This window comes from Sus scrofa, chromosome 13 (genome assembly GCF_000003025.6).
Source record: "Sus scrofa isolate TJ Tabasco breed Duroc chromosome 13, Sscrofa11.1, whole genome shotgun sequence".
Classification (NCBI taxonomy): domain Eukaryota; kingdom Metazoa; phylum Chordata; class Mammalia; order Artiodactyla; family Suidae; genus Sus; species Sus scrofa.
In genome coordinates this window covers 124,753,069-124,777,278 of record NC_010455.5, presented here as the reverse complement: position 1 = coordinate 124,777,278, position 24,210 = coordinate 124,753,069, and the positions used below count along the sequence as shown (strand labels likewise).

The 24,210-nt window shown below is 43.2% G+C and overlaps 1 protein-coding gene across 17 annotated transcripts in view; it reads right to left on the bottom strand.

Annotated features, from left to right (window-relative positions):
• The window catches only part of ST6GAL1 (ST6 beta-galactoside alpha-2,6-sialyltransferase 1), a 138,226-nt gene that overhangs the window by 60,569 nt on the left and 53,447 nt on the right, over positions 1 to 24,210 (bottom strand). For 4 of the 17 annotated variants that reach the window (XM_021070032.1, XM_021070027.1, XM_021070029.1 and 1 more), the window contains exon 3: positions 3,974 to 4,065. The exons of the other annotated variants lie outside the window; for them this stretch is intronic. The gene's annotated coding sequence lies outside the window, so the exon portion shown is untranslated. The remainder of the gene's footprint in view (positions 1 to 3,973; positions 4,066 to 24,210) is intronic. 17 annotated transcript variants of the gene reach the window in all.

Sequence of the window (24,210 nt, the reverse complement as noted above, 5' to 3'; positions counted from 1 at the left end):
GAAAGATGAAAACACTAATTCAAAAAGATACATGCACGCCTATGTTTACAGAGGCATTATTTACAATAGCCAAGTCATAGAAGTGGCCTAAATGTCCAGCAACAGATAAACAGACAAAGAAGATACATATACACAATGGAATATTGGCCATAAAAAAGAATGAAATATTGCCATTTGCAGCAACATGGATCGCCTAGAGATTATCATACTAAGCCAGACAGAGAAAGACAAATATTATATGACATCACATATGTGGAATCTAACAAATAGTACAAATGAACTTTTTTACAGAATAGATTCCCCCACAAAACAAACTTATGATTACCAAAGGCGAAAGGTGGCAGTGGGGAGGCAGCCAGGGGAGGGAGTGGAAATAGGAGTATGATATTAACATATGCACACTACCATTTATAAAATAAACAGCAAAGATTTACTGTATAACACAGGGAACTATATTCAATATTTTGTAATAACCTATAATGAAAAACAATCTGAAAATAAAACCTAATCACTTTGTTGCACACATGAAACTAACACATTATTGTAAATCAACTATATTTCAATAACTATACATACATACATATGTATGCATACATATAAATTTATATACATATGTGCCTAACAGTCTCCTCAGTGGATTCTGATTTAATTGGTCTGAACCAATAAACATTAATAGAGGCCTTGAAGAATGTGGCACTCACAGGAGTGTATCCCGAGGTAAAATAGGAGAAGGGTCAGGCTTTTCCTGGGAGGTGAGGGGAGGGGCAAGGCCAGCCCAGGGCAGGTGGACATGGATGTGTCAACACATGGCTTCAGGTATTTCAGTGCCTACTTAGCCAGGCTCCTCCACATTCCCAGGAGCTTGCTGCTCCATGATGGCCCAGAGTTACTGAGATGCGGGGTGGCAGGGCCTCCATTTCAATCCAAGTCTCTTTAAGAATTTCAGGCCAAATGTCATCAACTCTGGGCTCCCCGCCCAAAGGGGAGATGTGATTAATTCCATCTACTGTGAGGCCAGAGGAGTTGATGCTAACCCTTGCATCGAGGTGGACTGTCTACATTTACTTCCTCCCAACTGTGATCTCGAGTGTGGCTACCAGGTTACACAGGCAGCTGGGTAGCTGAAGACTCAGGCCAGGTTGAAAGAGTGTGCTTCTCTCTGCACCGAGATGGGGGCGGGAGCTCTGCTCCTGCTCTTGGCCCACGGGCATTCCCTCCTAGGAGGCAAAGGCTGGTTTTCTGGGTCTTTTCACTTCCACTTCCCTGTCCACCTCCCATACACAGAGACCACTTGATATCTGCACCTATGATGGCAGGTGAAGCTTTGTCTTTAGAGGCCAGATCTCAGTACCTACTGCTTAATCCTACCCCAGCCTCCGTCCCTTCACCGTCCTCTGAGGTTGGCACTACTATATTTCCATTTCACAGGTAAGGAAGCTCAGTCTTAGAGAGGTTAAAAGGCTTTTGCTAGTGAGTGGCAGCACCAAGACTTAATTTCAGAACCATCCGAATCTAAGGCCATGTTCTTGATGGTTGCTCTTGGAAGTTTATCTTGTTTGACTCATGACTCTCAGCCACAGCCCCCTAACCCCAGAAGCAAATGGTTTCAGTTAAAAAGGAAACCCCCGGTCTGAAGTTTTAAGCCCAGGGCACACTGAGGATGCAATAGACACTAGATAGGTCATCTCAGTGAACCCTTCAGCAGCCCTGGATGGTGGTTATCCTTCCAACTGACCTTCAGCATTTAGAGTCAACATTTGAGATTTTGACTATTTGAGAACAGTCCCAAAGGTCAGAGACATAAAAAAGCTGCATTTGGGAGTTCCCATCATGGCTCAGTGGTTAACAAATCCGACTAGGAACCATGAGGTTGCGGATTCGATCCCAGGCCTCGTTCAGTGGGTTAAGGATCCAGTGTTGCCATGAGCTGTGGTGAAGTCGCAGATGTGGCTCGGATCCCGCATTGCTGTGGCTCTGGCGTAGGCTGGTGGCTACAGCTCTGATTAGACCCCTAGCCTGGGAACCTCCACATGCCGTGGGAGTGGACTTAGAAAAGGCAAAAAAGACAAAAAAAAAAAAAAAAAAAAAAAAAAAGCCTGCATTTGCCTAGAAGAGAATATGAAGAATGTGCAGTGGACAGGTGGCAGGAGCCAGTCCCTTAGTCTGTGAGGTCCCGTGCCCCTCATGTATCAGGGTGTGATAGAAATAACTGCTTGCTTATGAACCACTGCTCTCAAAGCCACCGGACTGCTAGGGCATAGTGAGGACAGTTTATACTCCACAATGAATTTCTTTTAATAGATTTATAAATGCCTTCAGCTCTGTAGTTATGAAATCAATAAAGGACAGAAATCACTTAAGTTGCTCAATTGTGCCTGCCTGCATACACAGGGGAAATTCTGTGCTCTGGTAGCATGTGGCTGATGTCCCCATCTGTCAAATGAGAACAAGATGCCTCACCTTAGGGCTGTTGTCAATAAAGGAGAACTTGGTAACGATGATGAAGCCATATGGAGAATTTTAAAGATCTCCAGACAACTGTCATATGAATGTCTAGTCTACGGCTTCAGCATTTTATAGAAGAGGAAACTGAGGCTGGAGGAGGTCATAGGACTTTCCCAGGAAGGTGTGGCTCTAAAGCCAGTGTGTTTCCCTCCCTACAAGTGATCAAAAATGTGCCAACCCTGCATGCTGACTCAATCACAGAATGGGACTTGGGGGAGGAGGGGGAAGGAGGGCCATAGAAGGGAGAGGGCGGCCCTGGGCTCCTCACCCCTCTCTAAACCCCCACTGGGGCTGGCCTGGCAGTGCCAGAGCTGTGAGCTTACCTTCTGACCATATCTATTCATATCAATCAAATCAACCAAGAGGCTGGTAACCATGTGCTCAGAACAGCAGCCCTGGAGGTACTTATTACTTCCTCCGCCCCTTATATGCTAATAGGTCTAACTACCATGAGAAATTAAACAAGGACCAAATACTTAATGCACTATTTACTTTGTTCCCCCACTAGAGAATGAGCACCTGAACCATCGAGTTACCTCTCTGTTCCCAGGACCTGGGTCAATGCCTGTGATTCAGCTTTGTTTGCCAAATAAGTGAATATTTGCTTCTTGCAAAGAAGGTGCTCAAGAATCTCAGCCCAGGAGGAAGGGCCCAAATCTAGCCTAGGATCAAAGAAGCCTGAGGGATGGGAAGGAAATGGCCTGGAGCTGGATGAGGGGGGGCACAGGGAACAGAGAGGGTCAAGTCAGCCCATGCAGGTGCACAAAGCTGGCCTCACCGGGTGGCACCATATCAGGGGGGAGAGCCTGGTCTTCATCAGGTCATTTGGTGGAGAGGCGACCAAAAGCCTGAAGGCAGGGAATGAACTGATGAGCCAGTGGGCAGTTGTGCAAGTTGAGCAGTGGGCGGGGGTGGCAGGCCACAGCCCTGATCGTCACAGCACCCCTTCTCCCCTCCCTGACAGTATGTGACCAACAGCGAACACCTGTCACTGCTTCTCAGGCACCTACTACGGGCCAGTCACCCATTTCATGTTCAAAATAGATCCATAAGGCGGGTAGTTGATGAACTTATTTTACAGGTGAGGAAACAGGCTCAGAGTTGATTTGCCTACAATCACTCCACTGTGAAGAGGCAGACCCAGGATGTCAACTCAGATTTCACCCTAGCCCAGAAGCCAAGAAAATCTAGGTGCATCCTATTCCCTGCCCATTGTCTCCCACCACCACTACTGCTGCCCCCACTGCCCCGTGCTGATGAGGCAAGGACCAGGACTGAGACGAGGACAATGCCCACACAAAGCCCAGTTTGGAAGAGTAGTACTACCTTTCAGGTGGACCCAGCTTTGGAGTCAGATGAATCTAGATTTGGAGCCCAGCCTCATTAGTCATCACCATGTGATCTTAAATAACAGGAGCACTCTGGACATCAGTTGCCTCACCTGTAAAATGTGCACAAAACCACCTACCTCACAGGGCTGCTGGAAGGGCTAGAAGGAGGGATCCTGCCATGCCTGGAACATGGCAGATGCTTAATAAATGGTGCCCAGTAAAGCCGAACCTGCAAGAATAGGGAGGAGGGACAGGAGGTTGGGTTGTGGCTTAGCTGCTGCAGATGAAGGAAGTTTTCATTTCTGTGAGAACAGGACATGAACTTTCCAGGAGTGTATGAGTCAATATTTGTCTGGATAAACATGGGACATTGACGTCCATCTCAACAAAACCAGTATTAGCCACTTTCACTGTTAACCATTTCAAACACTGCTCCATAGCAAAGAGATCTGAAACTTGGTTGGGACTCTCAAAGGAGTTAGAGACAGGGGGTGTTACGGGAAGGGCAGAACTTATGGGAAAACCCAAAACCATTACAGAAACATGAGGTCCCCCAGCCCTCTGGCCAGATCACTCTGTGTCCTCAGAAGTCACTCATCCTCTCGGAGCCTCTGTTTCCTCACGATAAAAGGGACTTAATAATCCTGACTGCACAGGGTTGTGATCGAAACATAAGGGAATTAATAGATGAAAAGGAGCTTTTAAGCTCCAAGATAATGCCATGAGTTCACCACCTCTATAAAGCCATAGGAGGCAGAGCTGCACGTTATCAAGTACCCCTCTGTTCGGAAGAAGAAAAAGAAATTTGTGCTATTTGACAAACTTTACCTAAGACAGACTTTACATAAGACACTAGTGTTTCTTCTACTAAAGGGTCATTCAACTACTCAATGAGATGAATTACAGCTGGTATAAGAATCATGTCTCTATGATAATCAAAAGGAAAACAGAAAACCATTCAATTCTCTCAGAGCGTGGACACCCCTGAGAGCCTTCTGCAGACAGATGCCTGGGGAAGTTCTGCTTTCACCACCACGGACTGGCTTATTGTCTGAGACAGGGAAAGTCAGCAGGCCCAAATTCTCAAAATAAAATCTGCTGAATTGCTTCTGAATTTTCCTGCAATTTAGCAAATAAGCCAAACTCACTTCCCCTCCCAGCCCCACCCTCAGGTCTCCTGCAAGTGGGATGTGTCCAGGGAGGACAACAGGACATTGATGAGGTGCTCCTAGAGCAAAACCAGGGCAGGCTGACAGCCCCGGGCCTGGGCGCCCGACCTTGATTTCAGGAGAAATACTCATCTGTCCAGTCTGCTGCACCCAGGCTCCAAGCAGACTGTGATGGGCTCCCTGGCCTCACCTGTGATCCTGTGTCTGGATGGCCTACTCAGCTGTGTTCAAGAACCTAAGGGGAGCCCCATCTCGATCAATCCAAAGAAGTAAATAGAAAAATACTTTGGGAGTTCCCATTATGGCTCAGCGGTAACGAACCCAACTAGTATCCATGAGGATGCAGGCTTGATCCCAGGGCTCGTTCAGTGGGTTAAGGATCCGGCATTGTCACCAGCTGTACTGTAGGTCACAGATGCGGCTTGAATCTGGCATTGCTGTGGCTGTGGTGTAGGTTGGCAGCTGTAGCTCCAATGAGACCCCTAGCCTGGGAACTTCCATATGCCAGAGGTACAGCCCTAAAATGCAAAAAAAAAGAAAAGAAAAATACTTTGGGTTCTCTCTTAGGCAGTGGCCAGACAAGTTATTTAAAGGCACAGCCCCCTTTTCTGTCTCAGTTGTTCTTAACCTTCAAGAGGTATGTAGCAAGAATGGGTCCAATGTAGGGACTCTGGATAGAGAAGGAGCGTAGAAAGATAAGGGATAATGAATTGAGTCAGAGCCCCCAGCTTGACTGGGCTGTCCTGGAAAGAGCCCATTCCTGTTCTGAATTCACCTCCAAAGATTAAGGGGAGACACTGCCAAACAAACTGACCTGAAGTTCACCCTGATCCTGTGCCAAACTCTGCAGGGGGCATTCCCACAGAATTAGATAAGTCCATTAGTAGTCAGATTTCATTCCCCTAAATCACCCAGTCCCCCAGGATGTGTATCTTGGCTTGGGATAGTTGCCTCATCATCCGCGGGGACTAGAGACTGCTGAACAGGGAGATTGCAAAGAAGGAAAGGTGAAGAGGTGGTGACCCAAACTCGAGCAGCAGCTCCTGCAGGGGCTGTTCCTGGACAGAAAAACCAGCTCTGAGACCCTGGCTGCCTCTGCATCAGGAGGTCCTTTATATCCTGAGCCTCAGTTTCCCAAAGACAAAGGCTACCATCTTCAGATTGACCACCACACACCAGGCTCTTTCCCTATAAATCTCTATGATGTCACCTTCCTGGAAGCCAGTATGACTACTGTTTCTGCAGTGAAAAAATCTGAGGCTCACAAAGGTGAAGGTTGGACAAAGCCAGTAGCTTGGAAGTTGCAGAGATAGGATTTGAACCCAGGGCTCTGTGCCTGATTTTGCTTTTCATCTTCAAAGTGAGGAATGGGGAGGGGGGCAATAAATCTCTTTTCTTCTAATCTTTCCCCTGCTTTTTCCCTAGAAGGGGGGAGGGGGAGACCAATTCAATAGCAGGGTTGGGGATTCAGTGTCACTAGAAATCAAAGAAATATACATTAAAATAATAAGATGGCACCTCCCCTTTTATTAAATTAATCAAAGCTAATAGTTATTATATATAATATATAAAATATATATTATATATAAAATGTATTATACATATAAAATAAAGAGCTGACAAGGACATTCTCATATACCTCTTAGCAAAAGTAACATGGAACATCTCTTCTGAAAGGCCATTTGACAAAATGTATCAAAACATTAAAAATGGCCACTCTCTTTTAACTCAGTAATTACATCTCTGAAAAGGAAATCAACAAAGATGCTGTCAAAGACTTCAGTTCAACCTCAACCCACACATAACCTGAAACAACCTCAATTCACAACAATAGCAGGATAGTCCAACTTTATGGAAGGGCCACAGGACGGGATGTGATTAAAACAATTTAAAAGATCACAAAGCTTTTTAATTAAAAAAAATGCATACAGAAAAACCACAAAAAGTAGTATAAGGAACCATTCTGTACTCATTACCCAGCATCAACAATTACTGATTTATGGTCAATCTTGTTTCTTTGATACAAAAACCCAGCTCTCCATCTTGGGTTTTTTAAGCAAATCTCAGATGTCATATCACTGCATCCATAAATATGTCACTATGGATCACTAAAAAGTGCTCTTTTAAAAAATATTACCAAAACAGCATTATCAAACGCCCAAAATAAGATTTCTTACTGAAATAGGAAAATATTCCTAATATGAATTGATAGAGAATATTATAAAACTGTATAGTCTTAGTTGAAAGAGAGAAAAAAAAGGAGGGGAAGGAAGAGGGGAAAAAACACTTATTGACAAAGAAAAATGACTTGAATACATTAAAAATACTGCCAGTAAGCTATAGTTACTTCTGCGTCATGAGATTAGTTTTCTTACTCTTGTGTTTTTGGTTTTTTTTTTAATTGTCTTTTAAGGGCCACACCCACGGCACATGGAGGTTCCCAGGCCAGGGGTTGACTCAGAGCTGTAGCTGCTGGACTACACCACAGCTCACAGCAACGCTGGATCCTTAACCCGCTGAACGAGGCCAGGGATGGAACCTGTGTCCTCATGGATACTACTCAGATTTGTTTCCACTGCACCATGACCAGAGCTCCCTATTCTTGTGTTCATGTATTAAACTATCGTGGAAGCTACTGTGTTGGATATTTATTATTCCTCTTGCTTTTCTTTCATTCCTCACATTCAAAGTTTCCCTCTGATAGCATTTTCCTTCACCCTGAAAAACTTCTGTTGGCGTTTTAAGAATGGGTCTACTGGAAATGAAGTCTCTTGGATTTCCTTCATCTGAGATTACCTTTTTTTTTAAACTTCACTCCTGAAGGATATTTTTTCTATACATAAAATTCTAGCTTAATACTTCTGTTTTTCTAAGACTTTAAAGATAACGTACTGTCTTTGGCTTACCGAGTTTTAGATGAGAAATCATGCAGTATTTGACTAGGTTTCCTTTTTATATAATGTGTAATATTTTTCCAGCTGTTCATATTTTTAATTTTTGACCTTCAGCAATTTGATTAAGATGTAGCTGAATAGTTGTCATTGAGTTTATTCTGTTTGGGATTCAATAAGATTCAGTACTTTGTAAATTTATGTCTTTCACAAAATTTGGGACCCTGTAAGCCATTCTGTCTTCAAGAATTTTTCTGCACCAATATCTTTCTTTTTACCCTCTGAGATGGGACCCCAGTAACCCAAATTTTCAACTTTTTTTATGTTGGTCTACCATATTCTAAGACACAATCCACTTTTTTTCTGATGAAAAACATATTTACACATATATTTAAAATAGTGCACAATTTCTATTGGTCCATCTTCAAGTTCACTGATTTTCTTCTCTGTCATCTCTATTCTGCCACTGAGCCCATCCAGTGAGTTCATAGTTCAGATGTTGTCTCTTTAGTTCTAAAATTTCCATCTGGTGATTTCGTATAGTTTCCATTTTTCTGTTGAAAACTTCTATCTTTTCATCTCTTTCAAGAGTGGAGAAAGGTTCTAACAGATATTTTAATATTTCTACCACCTGAGACATTCCAGGGTTAGCACCTGTGGATAGGCTTTCCCTTGAGTATTGTTCAGATTTTCCTGGTTCTTTTTCTATTGAGTAAATTTGGATTGCATCCTGGACTTTTGAATATTTATGTAATGAGACTCTGAATTCTGTTAAATTCCTCTGGGAAATGTTGATGGTTTTATTTGTCTTAGCAGATAATTAACTCACGTAGGTTCAAACAGAAAGTTCCATCTCACCCTTTGTGATTTGTAGCTCTAATGTCATGTTCAGTTTTCAAAGCCTTTGCTATACCAATTGGGTCTGCAAGTCACATAGGCCACTCAAGGGCTTATCGGGGACTTAGGTAATGATTAATATCACAGATTGATCTCAAAATCTTTGTGGTGTTTCTTTGGGTCTGTTCCACACAGTGCACCCAGGACTTAGACCAATCCATACACAGAGTTAGGGGGTCCCCTTTTCCAGCTCTTTCCTATTAGGAATTTCTTCTCACTCTCTGACTTCCAGTGGGTCACTTTCCTGGTTCCTCTGGCTAGAAAGATGAGGTTATCTCAGAGTTTTAACCCTTCAAACAATTATGCAAGTCCATGTGACAAGGGCCATCATGGTTTATGATTTGAGTTCTGACTTCAGTATTCTACCCGCCTGCTAGTACTTTTCAAGTTCTGATGGAGTTGGTTTTTGCATTCTGTCCAAGTCTTAGTTATAAACATGGCAGAGAGAAGTTGTAGTTGGATTATTTCATCTTGGCTAGTACCACCACCCTTCATTCTCAGCAATTTTAACTTCTCAAAATTTCATCTGTTTCTCAAAGCTCCATTAAAATGCCACTTCCTTCCAAGATCATCCCAACTAGAAAAACTTTCCCCTACCTCTGAATTAAGGAAGATTCAGATTTAGCTTTATACTGAGATTTAGAAGTTATACTGAGAATCAAGCTGAAAGCCAGGTCTTTTCATGACCATCTTTGTTCAAACATTCAGGTTCAAGGACACAGCTGGAATGAATCAAATGCAACCCAGAAGTATAATGGTGGTTAAGAGAGTGAACTCCACTTAAATCCCAGCTCTGCTAATTGCCAGACGAGACGTGTGACCTCAGGCACATCACTTATTCTATGTACTTCAGTTTCCTCATCTATGAAATGGAAATAATAATAGAAATTACCACATAGAATTATTGGGAATATTGAATTAATAGTTGTAAAGCTCCAAGAGAAATGCCGTCACCTAAATGTGATTATTCTCCACCTCTCACATGTACCATAACTTTACTCTGCAGATGAGACAGCCCAGCAGAGACAAGAGGAAAGAACAGAGAGCAGCTGTAGCCCCACCTCGTACTATGCTCTGAAAGGGACTATAATTTTTGCTTTGGACAACTCTTGGAAGAGCCCAGCTTATGTATCTGTGTGGACCTTTCTGAGAGGCCATGTGGTGGAGTGGGAGGATAATTGCATGAGACAGGTTGGGAGATCTGGCTTCCAGGACCAGGTGTCCTTTGGGTCTGTGTTTTCTGTTGTAAATCATGACTGCCTAGGATAGGCTGGTCTACCTGCATATAGCTGATGGTGGTCTTCATGAAAGGCAAGTGGAATAGAGTCATTTCTGTTTACCATCCAATGCCTTCCTGAAAGACACAGAATAAATTCAATTCCTTAAGCTGTCCCATAGAGCTTTTGCAATTTTTGCTGCTACCTATGAACCTCATCTCCAGCCACTCCTCCACAGCCCCCATATTCTGGCTGCTCTGACCTCAGGCTCACCCATCCCACCTCACCATTTCTCCCTTGTGCCCTCATCCTTGAGCTCCAGTATCTTTCCTTACCATCCTGTCAATATGTACCTGCTTCCTCTCCCATGCATACTGCTCAGGGGCAGATGTGAGCCTCTCCCAGACTCTCTGGCATCCTGTTCAGTCAGTACCTCCTACTGCTTTGTATACATCCTGGGAGCAATTTGAGGTAGATGGTAATCACTTACTATAAAGGTCCTTCTTTTCCTCAAGATACCAGTGTTTTTCAAAATACTTACCTTAGTGGGTCTCAAAATCAGTTAAAGGCATCACTACCAGCTTTTTAAAAACAGAGTAAACTAGTTTTGAAAACATCAGAATTCACTGCATGTAATAACAGTGCTTCAGGAAATTCTGTCTGAAATAGATGATTGGAAAGATATATGACAACAGATAACAAACCTCCATGGGACCAAGACCCAGATTCAATAATCATCAACTATGGGAGTTCCTGCTGTGGCTCAGTGGTAATGAACCCAACTAGGATCCATGAGGATGCAGGTTTGATTCATGGCCTTGCTCAGTGGGTTAAGGATCTGGTGTCACCATGAGCTATGGCCTAGGTCAAAGATGTGGCTTGGATCCCGTGTTGCTGTGGCTATGGCATAGGCTGAAGCTGTATCTCTAATTGAACCCCTAACCTGGGAACTTCCATACGCCATGGGTGCAGCCCTAAAAAGCAAAAAAAAAAAAAAAAAAAAAAAAAAAAAAAATCGACCATAGCCTTTCCAATTTTGTTTCTATTTCAAGTTATCCCTGGACCCCCTAGATTATTTTGAAACAAATAGCAAATAGCATGGCATTCAAGCATAAATATTTCAGTATGTATTTCTAAAACATAAAGACTTAAAAAAAAAAAAAGTAACTGCAGGAGATTCCTGGTGGTTTAGCGGTTAAGGATCCAGCATTGTCACTGCAGTGGCTCAGGTCGCTGCTGCAGGGTAGGTTTGATCCCTGGCCTGGGAACTTCCTCATGCCATGGACACAACCAAAAGGAAAAAAAAAAAAAGTAACCGTATCTCCATAAAATCCTTATTGTTGCTAACAGTCAAAAAAGTTTGTAAGAAAATTCCAGGGAGAGCTACTCGCTCATTTATCTCTGCACATGAAGGGCCTGGTGCTCAGTAATGGAGGGAAGAAGAGGACAGACAAAGGATGGACACTGGAAAGGTTGTAAAAGAAAAAGAAACGGGACAGAATCTCTTCCTTTTTAGTGTTTAATCCTCTTGGAAGTTGGTGAATTTCTCAAAAGAGACAAAATACCCAGTAACTTAGTTTCCTTATCCTTAATTAATTCCTGAATAATTAAGGTTTCTGTGTCTGCTGTTTTCCCTCTGGGAAGCCACACGTGACTGGGCAAGACGTTCGTGGCATACAGGCGTTTGGCCCTGGTGGAATGGCCTTTTCCTAATAGACATGAATGTACCCTACAGGTTGACATTGACCTTGTTCACCCTCCACACTCTAGGAGTTTATATACAGTTACCTTGGTCCACGTTTCTCCCTCTCACATCTTCTTCCCTTCCATCTACAAGGTCACAGGCAGGAGGTTCTCCGTAAAGCCAGGTGCCTTTGTGGTATGTTCTCAGTAATAGCTAGAAAAGGCCACTTTGTATAGAATGACTTTAGTATTGAGAGCAGGATCGCTCTCTTAGGAAAAGTCCTGGGTTCTGGGGCCAGCACTTGCCCATCTCAGGATTTTTAGATAATATCCTTGGGGCCAAATTTTCATATATGAATATAGGAATAGTTCCCGTCTCACTCTCTCTCTCTCTCTCTCTCTCTCTCTCTCTCTCTCTCTGAGAGCTCTTGTGAGGAGAAAAGTAAGGAAACACTTTGGCAATATAAAGTAGCATACACGTGAAAAGGATATTTAAGTGCTGACTTAGGGTTCTGCCCAGAATGGCAGTTCCTAAACATCACTGCTGTCTGACGGATTGGGAATCATGCTTCTCCTAAAAATTCTGTATTCTTTAATAGTACGAGTTCACAAATAATTGGCAAATATAGCTTACGTGCAATCTATAATAAAACATCAAATGCCAAGAAGCAAATTTAATTAAAGATAGACAAGACTTCTTACTGAAAGCTACAAAACCTTACTGAGAGAAATTAAGGTAAGACCTAAATAAACGGGAACATGTACCACATTTATGAATTGGAAGGCTCAGGTTTGTTAAAACGTCAGTTTCCCCCCAAATAGATGGTGATGGTAAATTTTATTTGTCAACTTGACCGGGCCACGGGTGCCCAGATATTTGGTCAAACTTATTCTGGGTCTGGCTGTAAGGGTGTTGATAAGATGAATACTTGCCTATCCTGTTCATTCTGTGTCTCCGGAGAACCCTGACTAGTACATTGATTCATAGCTTCAGTGCATTCTCAGTCAAAATCCCAGCAGGAGTTTTGTAGAAATTAGCAAGCTAACTATAAAATTTTGAAGAAAATACAAAGGACCTAGATAGCAAAAGCAACTGAAAAGAGAACAAGAGTTAAAGGATTTAAATTATTAGACATTATAAAACCAAAAGACCATGGTATAAGGACAAACAGATTAATGAAAAAGAACAGAATCCATAAATAACAGTAACAATTTTTTATAATAGTTTTAATTTTTTACAGTGGTATCAGTGAAATTCAGTGAAGAAAGTCTTCTTAATAAATTACTCTGGAGTGTCTGGACATCTGTATGGGGGAAAAAGGAAGCTTGAACTTGAAGCTTCACTCTATCCATCAATTTAATTTGAAGTGGATCTTAGACCCACATGTGAAAATTCAAACTATAAAATTTCTAGAAGAAAATATAGGAGACTATCTTCATAATCTTGGGGTAGGCAAAGATTTCTCAGACAAGACACAAAGGCACTAATAATAAAAGGAAAAATAATGAATACAAACTTCAACACATTTAAAGTCCAAGTAAATAACTTTTAAATAAAAAGTGACCCTACCAACTAATTTTAGTTTTCAGTGTGAGAAAGACTTAAGATCCAGGCTTAGAGATGACTGTCCCAAAGCGAGTACATGCACCCAAGATGTTTTAGGACCTCACATAGGGTACCAGCCTTGTATCTCGCCAACATGGTAGGCTCAGAATTAGGAAACATTTACAAGAACAAGACAAGGTTTTTGTCACTGGGCCATCAGAGTAGCCCTAGGAGATAGACTCACCTAGACTACTGAGCAATGTAATTCCACCTGCAGTCCTAAAGTCACTCAGGCAAAGAAGAAAGCAGGTTGGGTTAGAGTTGACACACTGAGGGCCAGAAACACAAGAAAATTTTAAAAGCACCTGATCACTCTCCCTCCATTTTTTTTTTTTAATAGCCATACCCACGGCATATGGAAGTTCCCAGGCCAGGGATGGATTTCAAGCCACAGCTGTGACGTACATCACAGCTGTGGCAACACCAGATCCTTTATCCCACTGTGCCAGGCCAGGGAGAACCCGTGCTTCCACAGTGACCCAAGCCACTGCGGTCAGGTTCTTAGCCCACTCCTCCAAAGTGGGAACTCCTCTATTCCATTCTCATAGACGGAAAACTGACGTCCAGTGCAACAGAGAAGGCTACAGCACCAGTTTGTGACAGAGCCAAAATGGAACTCAGATTTCCTGGCTCCCTGTCAAATCCTTCTGTCATCACGTCTGGCTTCAGGGTCTGGCCAGACTTCCCAGAAGATGGAAGGGACTCACACTGGTCCTAAAAATGTGAATACTTGAGCCAGTGTTTGTGAAGTTCTCGGGATACTGTCCAACATACAAGAGGCGCTCAGGAAAGAATACTATTACTAGGTTAGGTTGGACTTGCCAGATAAGCAGTGACAAAGGTGGCCTCAAAGTCAACATTTGAATAGCCAGGCTCATTTCATACCAAGATTATTCCTCTACCTGCCTAGCACCTCACACTACCAGGCACTTCCATCCAAGGAGAGCCAGGGAGGCCTGGGCCTTCTCGAACCCACAGAGTATGAAGACTAAAAAAGGAAATATCTCTCCTTTCTGTTGATATGCTCAGAGTCCATATTTACCCCTGGGGCAGAGGGGGTGGGGACCGGAAAGCTACAGATTGGACATGAACAGACCACAGAACTGTCGTCATCCCAAATGCCTGGCAAGGACGGATGGAACAGATGGGAACTGGCGAACTGTTGAAAGAGAGAAGCTGCTTAGGGGTGAGAAACCATTGGGTTGAGGGAAGACCATTGCCTCCCAGGGTATGTGGAAGTGCAGGCACAGGGAAGTCCTTTCACCTTCCCAGTCAGAAATATGATTGAATTCATTTGCCTCAACCCACTTTGCAGCCCCACCTCCCCCTATGCTACACATACCTTCTAACATCACAGGCAGGTTTTTGCAAGTCTCTCCACTCAGCCAACACCGACTTATGAAGGGCTACACTGGTCAGGCCCGGGGCTGGGCACTGAGAATGCAGGGGTGACTGCAGAGGAGAAAAGGAATCACAGCACAGTGGGTAGCACTTGGAGAAGCTGGTCATCCAGTCTGGATGGTTGGAGAAGCCTGCTGAGGAGGCATCACCACTTGAACATGAAGAGGAGGAAGAGTCGGGACAGACAAGGAGGGGTGGATGGAATGAGTCTGTTCAGGTACCTCCTTGGTCACGTTTTGCTTTTCCCTAAGAATGTGGGTTCACCTTATCAGTTAGACAGTCTTGATTTGTGTTGCTAAGCATAAAGAAACACTTGATACCTTCCATAAACCTGACAGCTGATGCTAACCATAAGTGAGAGCCCTGGAATCAATAAGTATGTGAAGTATCAACCATTGTCTGTGAAATGATGCTCTCGCTAACCTTAAAAACAAGATTTCCTTAAAAACCTGTTCAAAGCTTCAGGGACGTGAAATTGTTGACTCGCCTCCCATTTGTTACAGATTGATCCCAAACCTGCAGTGTGGATAATGAAATACAATGTACCCACACCTATGGTAAGATCTGAGCTAATTATAATAGAACAGCTGCTTAGACCTAGGGGACAAAGCTCTGCCTTTTGAGGAGCAGAAAATAAAAGCAAAGCACAATGCTTTTCTTTTCATTATATTTATGGAGGGCCTTTTATGTGCAAGACGCTGTGCTAAAGGCTACATTATCTCACTAAAACCACCTGAAGTCTCTGTGAGGCATGTGCTATAATCCCATTTTACAGATGAGGAAGCTCAAGGGCAGAAAGGTTATGTAATTTGCCCAAAGACAATACCTAGAATGTTCTGGAACTGAGATTTAAACCCACATTTACATTTGATTGAGTCCGAATTAGGTGTAGGACCCTCTTCTTAGTACTCCTCAAGTCCTGACTCCTTTAAGCCTCCCAGGGTTAAAGGAGCTGCCACTGTCCTCCCCATTTTAGATGAAGAAATGAAGCAAAGAAAGACTAGATAGGGTGCTCAATGTCCCACGTCTTCCTCACTCCAAAGCGCATGATGGAGCCACGTGCCTTTGGGATGTGGAAGGAAATGGGAAGTCATCCCCTCCCCGCAGTCTCTGTGCAGTTCGGAATGGAGCTCCAGCCTGTGGCTTTGGCAGGCTCAGGCTGAACTTCGGGGAAGTGCCCGGTCTAGAACTAAAGGTTTCAAGGATTACGCTTGGCCCTCACCATCAGTCTGAAAAACAAAACAAAACAAAACCAAAAAAACCCATTTAACCAACCTTCCTCCAAGGAAGGTGTCCTGCACTGACGGTGGCCTCACCTGCTCCTCTGGTCAGTTACATCAGGGATGCTCTAAGAAGCACGTGGGGAAGGACATATAAACCCTTGGAACGTTTTGACCCTTGTTTACTTGAGCAAAACTGTGGGTAAATTTTCACACCCAATCCTGGTGATTTTATGACAAAACTGAGGAGCTTATATGTCAACTGCTGCTGAGAAACAAAAGCTTGTGCTGTACGGCTTAAACTTATACAGTGCTGTATGGCAATTACATTTCAATAAAAGTGGAGGGGAAAAAAAAGCCAGAAGCAACACCTTAAGAAAATGGAAGTAATATGCCAGAACAACCAATACATTTTTAAAATGTTTATCAGCTTTCTGACTTAGAATTCAAAGTTTGGGGTATTGCTTATAAAAATATGGTTTTAAATTTATGATTATGACTATCCTTATAAATAATATATAATTACAATTATAAATTGATAATTTTATAATCTAATTATAAAAGATATAAAGGCAAGTAAAGGAATTCCCCGGTGGCCTGATAGTTAAGGATCTAATCTTGCCACAGGATCCTTGGTCCTGGGGAGTTTCCACAGGCTGTAAACATGGCCATAAATAAATAAATAAATAAATACATAAATACATAAATAATAAAATGAAGTTGCAGGCAGTTGCATCAAAAACAATGCCATTTTTTTTCCCTTTTTTTTTGGTTATTATTTTTGGCCACACTCATGGCATGTGGAAGTTCCCAGGCCAGAGGTGGAATCAGAGCTGCATCTGCGATCTATGCCACAGATGAAGCACTGCCGTTTCCTTCACCCACTGCACTGGGCTGGGATCAAACCCGCAACACCACAGAGACAAGCCAAGCCAGATCATTAACCCACTGCACCACAGGGGGACCTCCAAATGTCAAGACATTTTGAAAACAATCCAAACATCTAGCCATAAGAACAGGCAAATTGTGATAGATAGATATATATATAGCACTTAATATTTCCTGAAGCCACAACATACATGCTTATAAAGATAGCAACATTTTTATGATAACAGGAGAAATAAAATAAACTTTGTCCATACTAAAATTATAGTTATATGAAAAACTTTTTTTTTCCACAAAAGAAAATAATTGCAAGAAACCATTGTAAAATGAACAGCAATGTGTCAGGACACCAGGATTTTCAAGAGTGTCTTTACACCTGTTGCCATATTTGTGAATAAAACAAGAAAAACAAACTCAGAACAAATTTGAGCGATGAGCACACGGCCTTCCTAATTCAGTTTCTCCTGCATTAGGATATTGTAATCTTCCTGGAAAGGGATAAAATGGGGTTTCTCCACAGATGCCCTGCTTTATTTAGCCCAGAGAAGGGCAAACACAATTACTTGGCACCTGATAATGCAGCCCTGGCTAGCTGTGTTACAATAGAACCCTCACACAACCTCTAAAAGGAATGTGTCCTTAAGGGCCCCCTGTCCCCAACGTCCAAGAGAGAGAGGTTCTCCATCCACCTAGTGAAAGGACACTCTTAACTTATATGCATTGAAGACAATGGTTCCCTTTTGGAAATGGGCTACCTCTGCTTTGCCCTTAGGCCCCCTTCCCCAACACGCACAATACTATTTACACCTGCAGCAGCTCAGTTACTCAGGGGAAAAATCACAACATCAAGAGCACCACAAGGAGTTTCTGCTGTGGCTCAGCAGAAGGGCATCTGACTAGCATCCATGAACATGCAGGCTTGATCCCTGGCCTCGCTCAGTGGGTTAAGGATCCGGCTTTGCCATGAGCTGTGGTGTGGGTCGCAGATGTGGCTTGGATCCTGCATTGTTGTGGCTGTGGTGTAGGCCAGCAGCTGTAGCTCTGATTGGACCCCTAGCCTGGAACCTCCCTATGCTGCGGGCGTGGCCCTAAAAAGACACACACACACACAAACACACACACACACAAACACACACACACACACACACACACACACAGCACCACTCATTTCCACCTATTCAATCCTGAGGTCCTTGCAGGCGTGATAGAGCAAGTCCTTCTTTCCTCCTTTCCCGAGGGTTGGCAGACCACCAGAGTGGGAAGTGGAAGGGCGGACCTGGGTCAGGGTCCAGCTCTGTCACTCTCTAGCTTTGTGACCCCAGGCAAGCTACCTAACCTCTCCCAGTTTCATTTCCTCGGCTCTGAGGTAGTACCAAAATCAATTCTTCCCATGATTCCTGAAAAGCACGACATATAGAAAAATTACTGCACTGCCCAGTGCAATAGCCACCAACCACATGTGTCTACTGAGCCCCAGAAGTGTGGCTAATCCCAGTTTATAAGAGTTGTAAATGCAAAATACACATGGAGCCTGAAGATTTCATGTAGGAAAAAAATATGCAAGATGTTGGATTCATAATATTTATGTTGATTATGTGATAAAGTAAATACTATTTTGGACATATATTGGGTTATGTAAAATATACTATTAAAAGTAACTTCATCTCTTTATGTTTTTATTATATTATAACATTAAAAACTACCTATGTGGCACATTTGTGACTTGCTTTTATTTTCTTTGAACATAGTAACGGCTCAATGTTCTTTCTCTTCTTTTCCTTCTCCATTCATTGGCCACAAAGAGCACTTGGCATTGCCAGCACTATCTAAAATATATCACATCTGTAGTTCTAGGTGGGTCCCTTCTTCTTGCCAGGCCTCAGGTTACCAATTGAGACTAGTGATGAAGAGTAGAAAGGAAACTAGATTTAGAATCAGAAGACTGGGGCCCAGTCCTGGTTCTACCATTCCTAGTTGGACAGCCATCAGCCATGTCCCTGCATTTCTCTAAGCCACAGTTTTCGTCATTTACGAAACAAGGGGCAATGATATCCTGTTCGTGGCCCAAGAGAACCCAAGTGATAGTGCTGGATAAACTCTAAAGGACTGTATAGGCCAGGATAAAGTAGTATAATTTGCATAGGAAGGAGGTTGAGCAGCCCTGTCTGCCTCCTCTGAGAGTCTCTGCCTTCCATTTTGTACCGTTATTTAACTATTTTCCATGACTCATGTCTCTAAACACAAGTTTCCCCAAGAACGCATTTCCTCTTTCTTACATGCCCCCCAACATAGCCCAATTAGAGTGCTGCAAGCAGCTCCCCCACCCTGCCCTGCCAAACCACCACACAAGATGAGTGTATGCTGTGTACCAGGCAGTCAGCTTAAAGCACTCTCAGTACACTGGTACAGATAGATAGCCTTGCAAAACAGCAAACTGACAATGCACCATGGTGTGTCCTGGGGGAATCAAATCAGTATAAGTGCACCAGGGCCCAAGGGGAGGGTGCGCTTTACTTGGGAGAAGCAGAGAAAGGGGGATCGTGGAAAAGATGTATGAAATGCCAACAGGAAGGGCTCTTGGGCATTTGCAAAACAGAAGGGCATAAAGATATGAATGAACACGGAATGCTGCAGCAGTTAATCTAAAGTAAACAGTAGCACAGGCAGTACAATGGGCCACCTAACAATCCTGGACTTATTGTGAGAGGCCCCTGGCTGAGGTCCCTCCTGCAGATGGAACACCACTCCCCTCCTGAGGTGGCTACTTCAGGTTCAGCCCGTTCCCTGCACAATCCACTCAAGGATGTGTACAGTAAGCCCTTAAGAACAGAAGTTTCTTCACCTGTGGCAACTGCATAAACCTCAGCTATTTGCACAGAGAGACTTGTGAGAACAGGGGCCCTGTCTCAAAACATCCTGTTACTATTTTCACCCAAGAAATACCTCCATATCATCTACACTCCATCTACTTCCAACCGAGGCGTACGAGCAAGAAAAGCACAAAGCCTACACCTAGGGGTGGGTGACAGAGCAGCCTTCTCTATGTCATAACATGCTCCTTCCCAGTTCCCATGTGAGATCCAGATTATTTCTAATTAAGCTAAGGTGCAAACTTTCACTTCATCAAAAACACAATGTCTGGTGTGGCTCAGGAAAAGCAAGGACAACAGAGCTTCTCAGGTGGAGATCTGAGGTTGAGATTTTGGCAGCTGAACTTGCTCTTCAGATTGGTATTCAAATATTTAAAGGAGAATCTCAAAAGATCTGGAAGTAGAGGTTTCCGAAAGGGATGGCTAAGCAGTGGGAGGAACGAGGCACCTAAATAGAGGTGGCCTCTGTGTAAACAAACAGCAGAGCCGCACCTCACCTGGCAGTTAGTGATGAAATCCGTACCAGGGCTCGAAAAATCCCCTCTCTTGGGAAATTTTGATTAAAAGTATTTTAAGAATTTTAAAAGTCAGAGTAACCTCTCTAAAGAAGATATACAGATGGCCAACAAGCACATGAAAAAAAATGTTCAACATCACTGATTATTAGAGAAATGCAAATCAAAACTACCATGAGGTACTACCTCACACAAAGCAGAATGGCCATCATTAAGAAGTCCACAAGTAACAAATGCTGGAAAGGGTGTGGAGAAAACAGAACCCTCCTACACTGTTGTGGGAATGTAAATTGGTACAACCCACTATGGAAAAGAGTATGGAGGTACCTCAGAAAACTAAATATAGAACTACCATATGACCCAGCAATCCCACTCTCGGACATACATCCAGACAAAACTTTCTTTGAAAAAGACACATGCACCCGCATGTTCACTGCAGCACTATTCACAATAGCTAAGACATGGAAACAACCTAAATGTGCACCAACGGATGATTGGATTAAGAAGATGTGGTGTATATATACACAATGGACTACTACTCAGCCATAAAGAAGAACAAAATAATGCCATTTGCAGCAACATGGATGGAACTGGAGACTCTCATACTAAGTGAAGTAAATCAGAAAGAGAAAGACAAATACCATATGATATCGCTTATACCTGGAATCTAATATACGGCACAAATGAACCTTCCCACAGAAAAGAAAATCATGGACTTGGAGAACAGACTTGTGAGGAGGAAGGAGTGGGATGGACTGGGAATTTGGGGTTAATAGATGCAAACTATTGCCTTTGGAATGGATAAGCAATGAGATGCTGCTATATAGCACTGGGGATCATATTTAGTACTTACGATGGAGCATGATAATGTGAGAAAAAAAGAATGTACATATGTATGTGTGATTGGGTCACCTTGCTGTATAGTAGAAAATTGACAGAACACTGTAAACCAGCTATAATAGAAAAAAAAATAATTTAAAATGAAAAAAGTCATAGTAACCTATTGCAATGTAGGGAATTTATTTGGATCCTGATTCGAATAAACACACTGTTTTCAAAATTATATTTATCTTATATACATATATACACACACACGTAAATATACATACATATATGTACACACATGCACATATCCCTATATGACAATTGAGGAAATCTGAATACTGACTCCATATCTGATGGTTCAAAGGAATTATTCATTATTTAAATGTGATAATAGTATATTATAGCTGTTTTTATTTTTGAGTCCTGATCTTTTAGAAATACATACTGAAATATTTACAGATAAATGAAAAACTAAATTTGAATTAATAAATCTGAATTAAAAGTCAGTTAAAATAAGACCTTATTTTGTCAGGACATCCATGTGCAGTAAAGGAAAATGAGACCAAAAGTTCCCCTACCTCATATCACCCATAAAATGCAGAATACACGGTCTGTTTATACGACCCTGGAACACTCATATAAAAGTTCACTCAGCCAACATGCTGGCTTATCCTCTGGCCCTGGAGGAGGTTTTGATTTCTTCTTCTGGGAACCAGAAGAAATAATATCTTGAGTTTAGTACCATGTAGCACAAAAAAAGACAAATATTTCAACCCTGGGATCATATCCAGCACAAGACACGTACCCTGCAGAGGCTGAGGCAACTCTGGATTCATGTCTCCCCATCTGCACTTGTTCAAGTCTTAAATTAAGCTGATGGAGTGGCTATCAGAACTGTGGGCACTACTATTTCCATTGCTCTCTCTTTCCCAATCTCTCCCCTTTCAAAAAATGTGCCAAGGAGTTCCTGCTGTGGTGAAATGGGGTCATTGACATCTCTGGAGTGCTGGGACATAGGTACAGTCTCTCGCTGGGCACAGTGGGTTAAGGATCCAGCACTGCATGGCTCAGATCTGATCCCTGTCCCAGGAACTCCATGTGCCTTGGGGAAGTCAAAGAAGAAAAAAAAAAAAAATGTGCCTAGCAGAATTGACATGCACTCTGTGTACTTGCATGCACCTCCCTGAGATGAGGCTCTTAGAGTGGATATTTAGAAGAAGATAATCACATCTAAACACACAGGAACATATGGATGATAAGGATCAGGCAGGTCCCAGACATGGTCTCTGATGAGGAAGCATCGTCATGGCTACCTACACACATCACCATTATCATAAGTCTCACTGTGTCCCAGTGCCGGGCTGGGTACTCTCTAAGTCTTCTGAATAACTCTGTGGTTAGTTTATAGGTGAGAAGGCTGACATTCAGAATAATTGAATGATTTTCCAAAGGCCACATAGCAAGGAAGGGATGGAACCAAGATTCAAATCTCACATCACGTCTAGCAGGCTGCTACCACTGCTTGCAAATGAGGCCTCTCTGGCACAGTTATTTAACTGTGGCCCCTTTATAAGCCCCCTTTATTTTATAAAACATTTTTAATAACAAATTCACTTTTGAAAAATACCTATTACGTTGCCTGACTAAAAAGCAAACCAAAAACCCCACTCCGTGATCCCACAGGATGACTTCTGCAAGTCTGCAGCCCTATTGAGCTTTACTTCCAGCTTCCCTGGCATGCCCTTTGCTATTCCAGCATCCCTTGGCTCCATCTGACATGCTTGAAAGAGCAGAACAGGAAATGACTTTTTTGATTGGAATGAGAGAAGTCTCAGTGACCTCATACCCCATCCCCCCAAAAATAAAACAGGCCCTGTAAGGCAGTTGTTTTTTTTTTTCCATTTAAATCTCAAGTCCATTGGGTTATTTATGGAAACTTTAATAGTCAGACTGACTGTTCATGAAAGTGAACTAACAAGGATGTGCTCTGTCCAAGGGCCAGGCAGGCAGTGACCACAGGGACCCCACAAGGAATTTGCCCTTGGAATAGATTCCTTTACGAACTTGATACTTCAACTGCTCATGCAGGTGTTGATCAAGCCCCTGCAAAGGAAGCTCCCACCCCAGGCTGGGTGCTGTGGGCACAAGAACACTCAAGTCAAGAGTCCCAGCCCATAAGTAGCTCCAGGCATCGTGGGGAGAGGGTATGGGGGAAGAGCCATCCTCTGTCATCAGGGGGCCAGTAAAGGGTTCATCTCCTAAGTGCCAGCCAGCAGTGGCAACCATCTTACTGAGATGCAGAGTGGGCCATGTGTGCTTTAGGGGCAAAGACCACATCTAATTTGTTTTTGTGTTCCCAGAAGACTAGCCCTGAGATATTTGTTGTGGATATTTTAGATCATGGTCATGTACTATGTTTAGTTTTTAAAGATATTTATGGTCAAATACTGAAACTGTTCTCAGGTGCCACAGCAGAATCTGGAGGGCTCAGTTTGATCAACTGGATTCCTGTCCTCAGAATCATTTTGGTCATATGGGAGGTCAGCTGGAGAGGAGGGAAGATGGCAGAGGGGCACCCAAAAGGCCTCTCAAAGGGTGGGCTCCACTGATATCCCAAAAGATTATGGGCAGATCACCCTGTGCCCCCAGAAGGGATGGAAGGTGGCTGGGGAACAGAAGCCCATGCTGGCTTCTACTGTGGGAAGGTGAGCAGAGGCCAAGCTCTGTGGCTCAGCGGGACTCACCTCTGTCCACAGGCTCAACTCCCCCTGCCCACTCCCCGAGGTGGATTTACAGAAGCAAAGGAAGCAGGATGAATAAGGATCATCATAGAAGGCACCAGGGCAGCTCATACCCCTGCCCCGGGTAGGATGAGACCATCAGGTGACTAATCCTGGCTTCCAAGGAGCCCAGGTCACAGAAGTACCCTCTTTACCCGTGAGACCTGGGGAGGCTGGAGGAGATCCTTGTCAAGTGGAGTGACCATGAAAGGTCTCTATTGGGGCCTTCCAAGGAGAGGCCATGGGCATCCTCTGACTGAACATGTGGGAGGAACCAATGGGTCTGACTGGTTCTTTTTTTTTTTTTTTTTTTTTTTTTTTTTTTTGTCTTTTTAGGGTCACACCATAGCATATGGAGTTTTCCAGACTAGGGGTCGAATCAGAGTTGTAGCCGCTGGCCTACGCCACAATCACA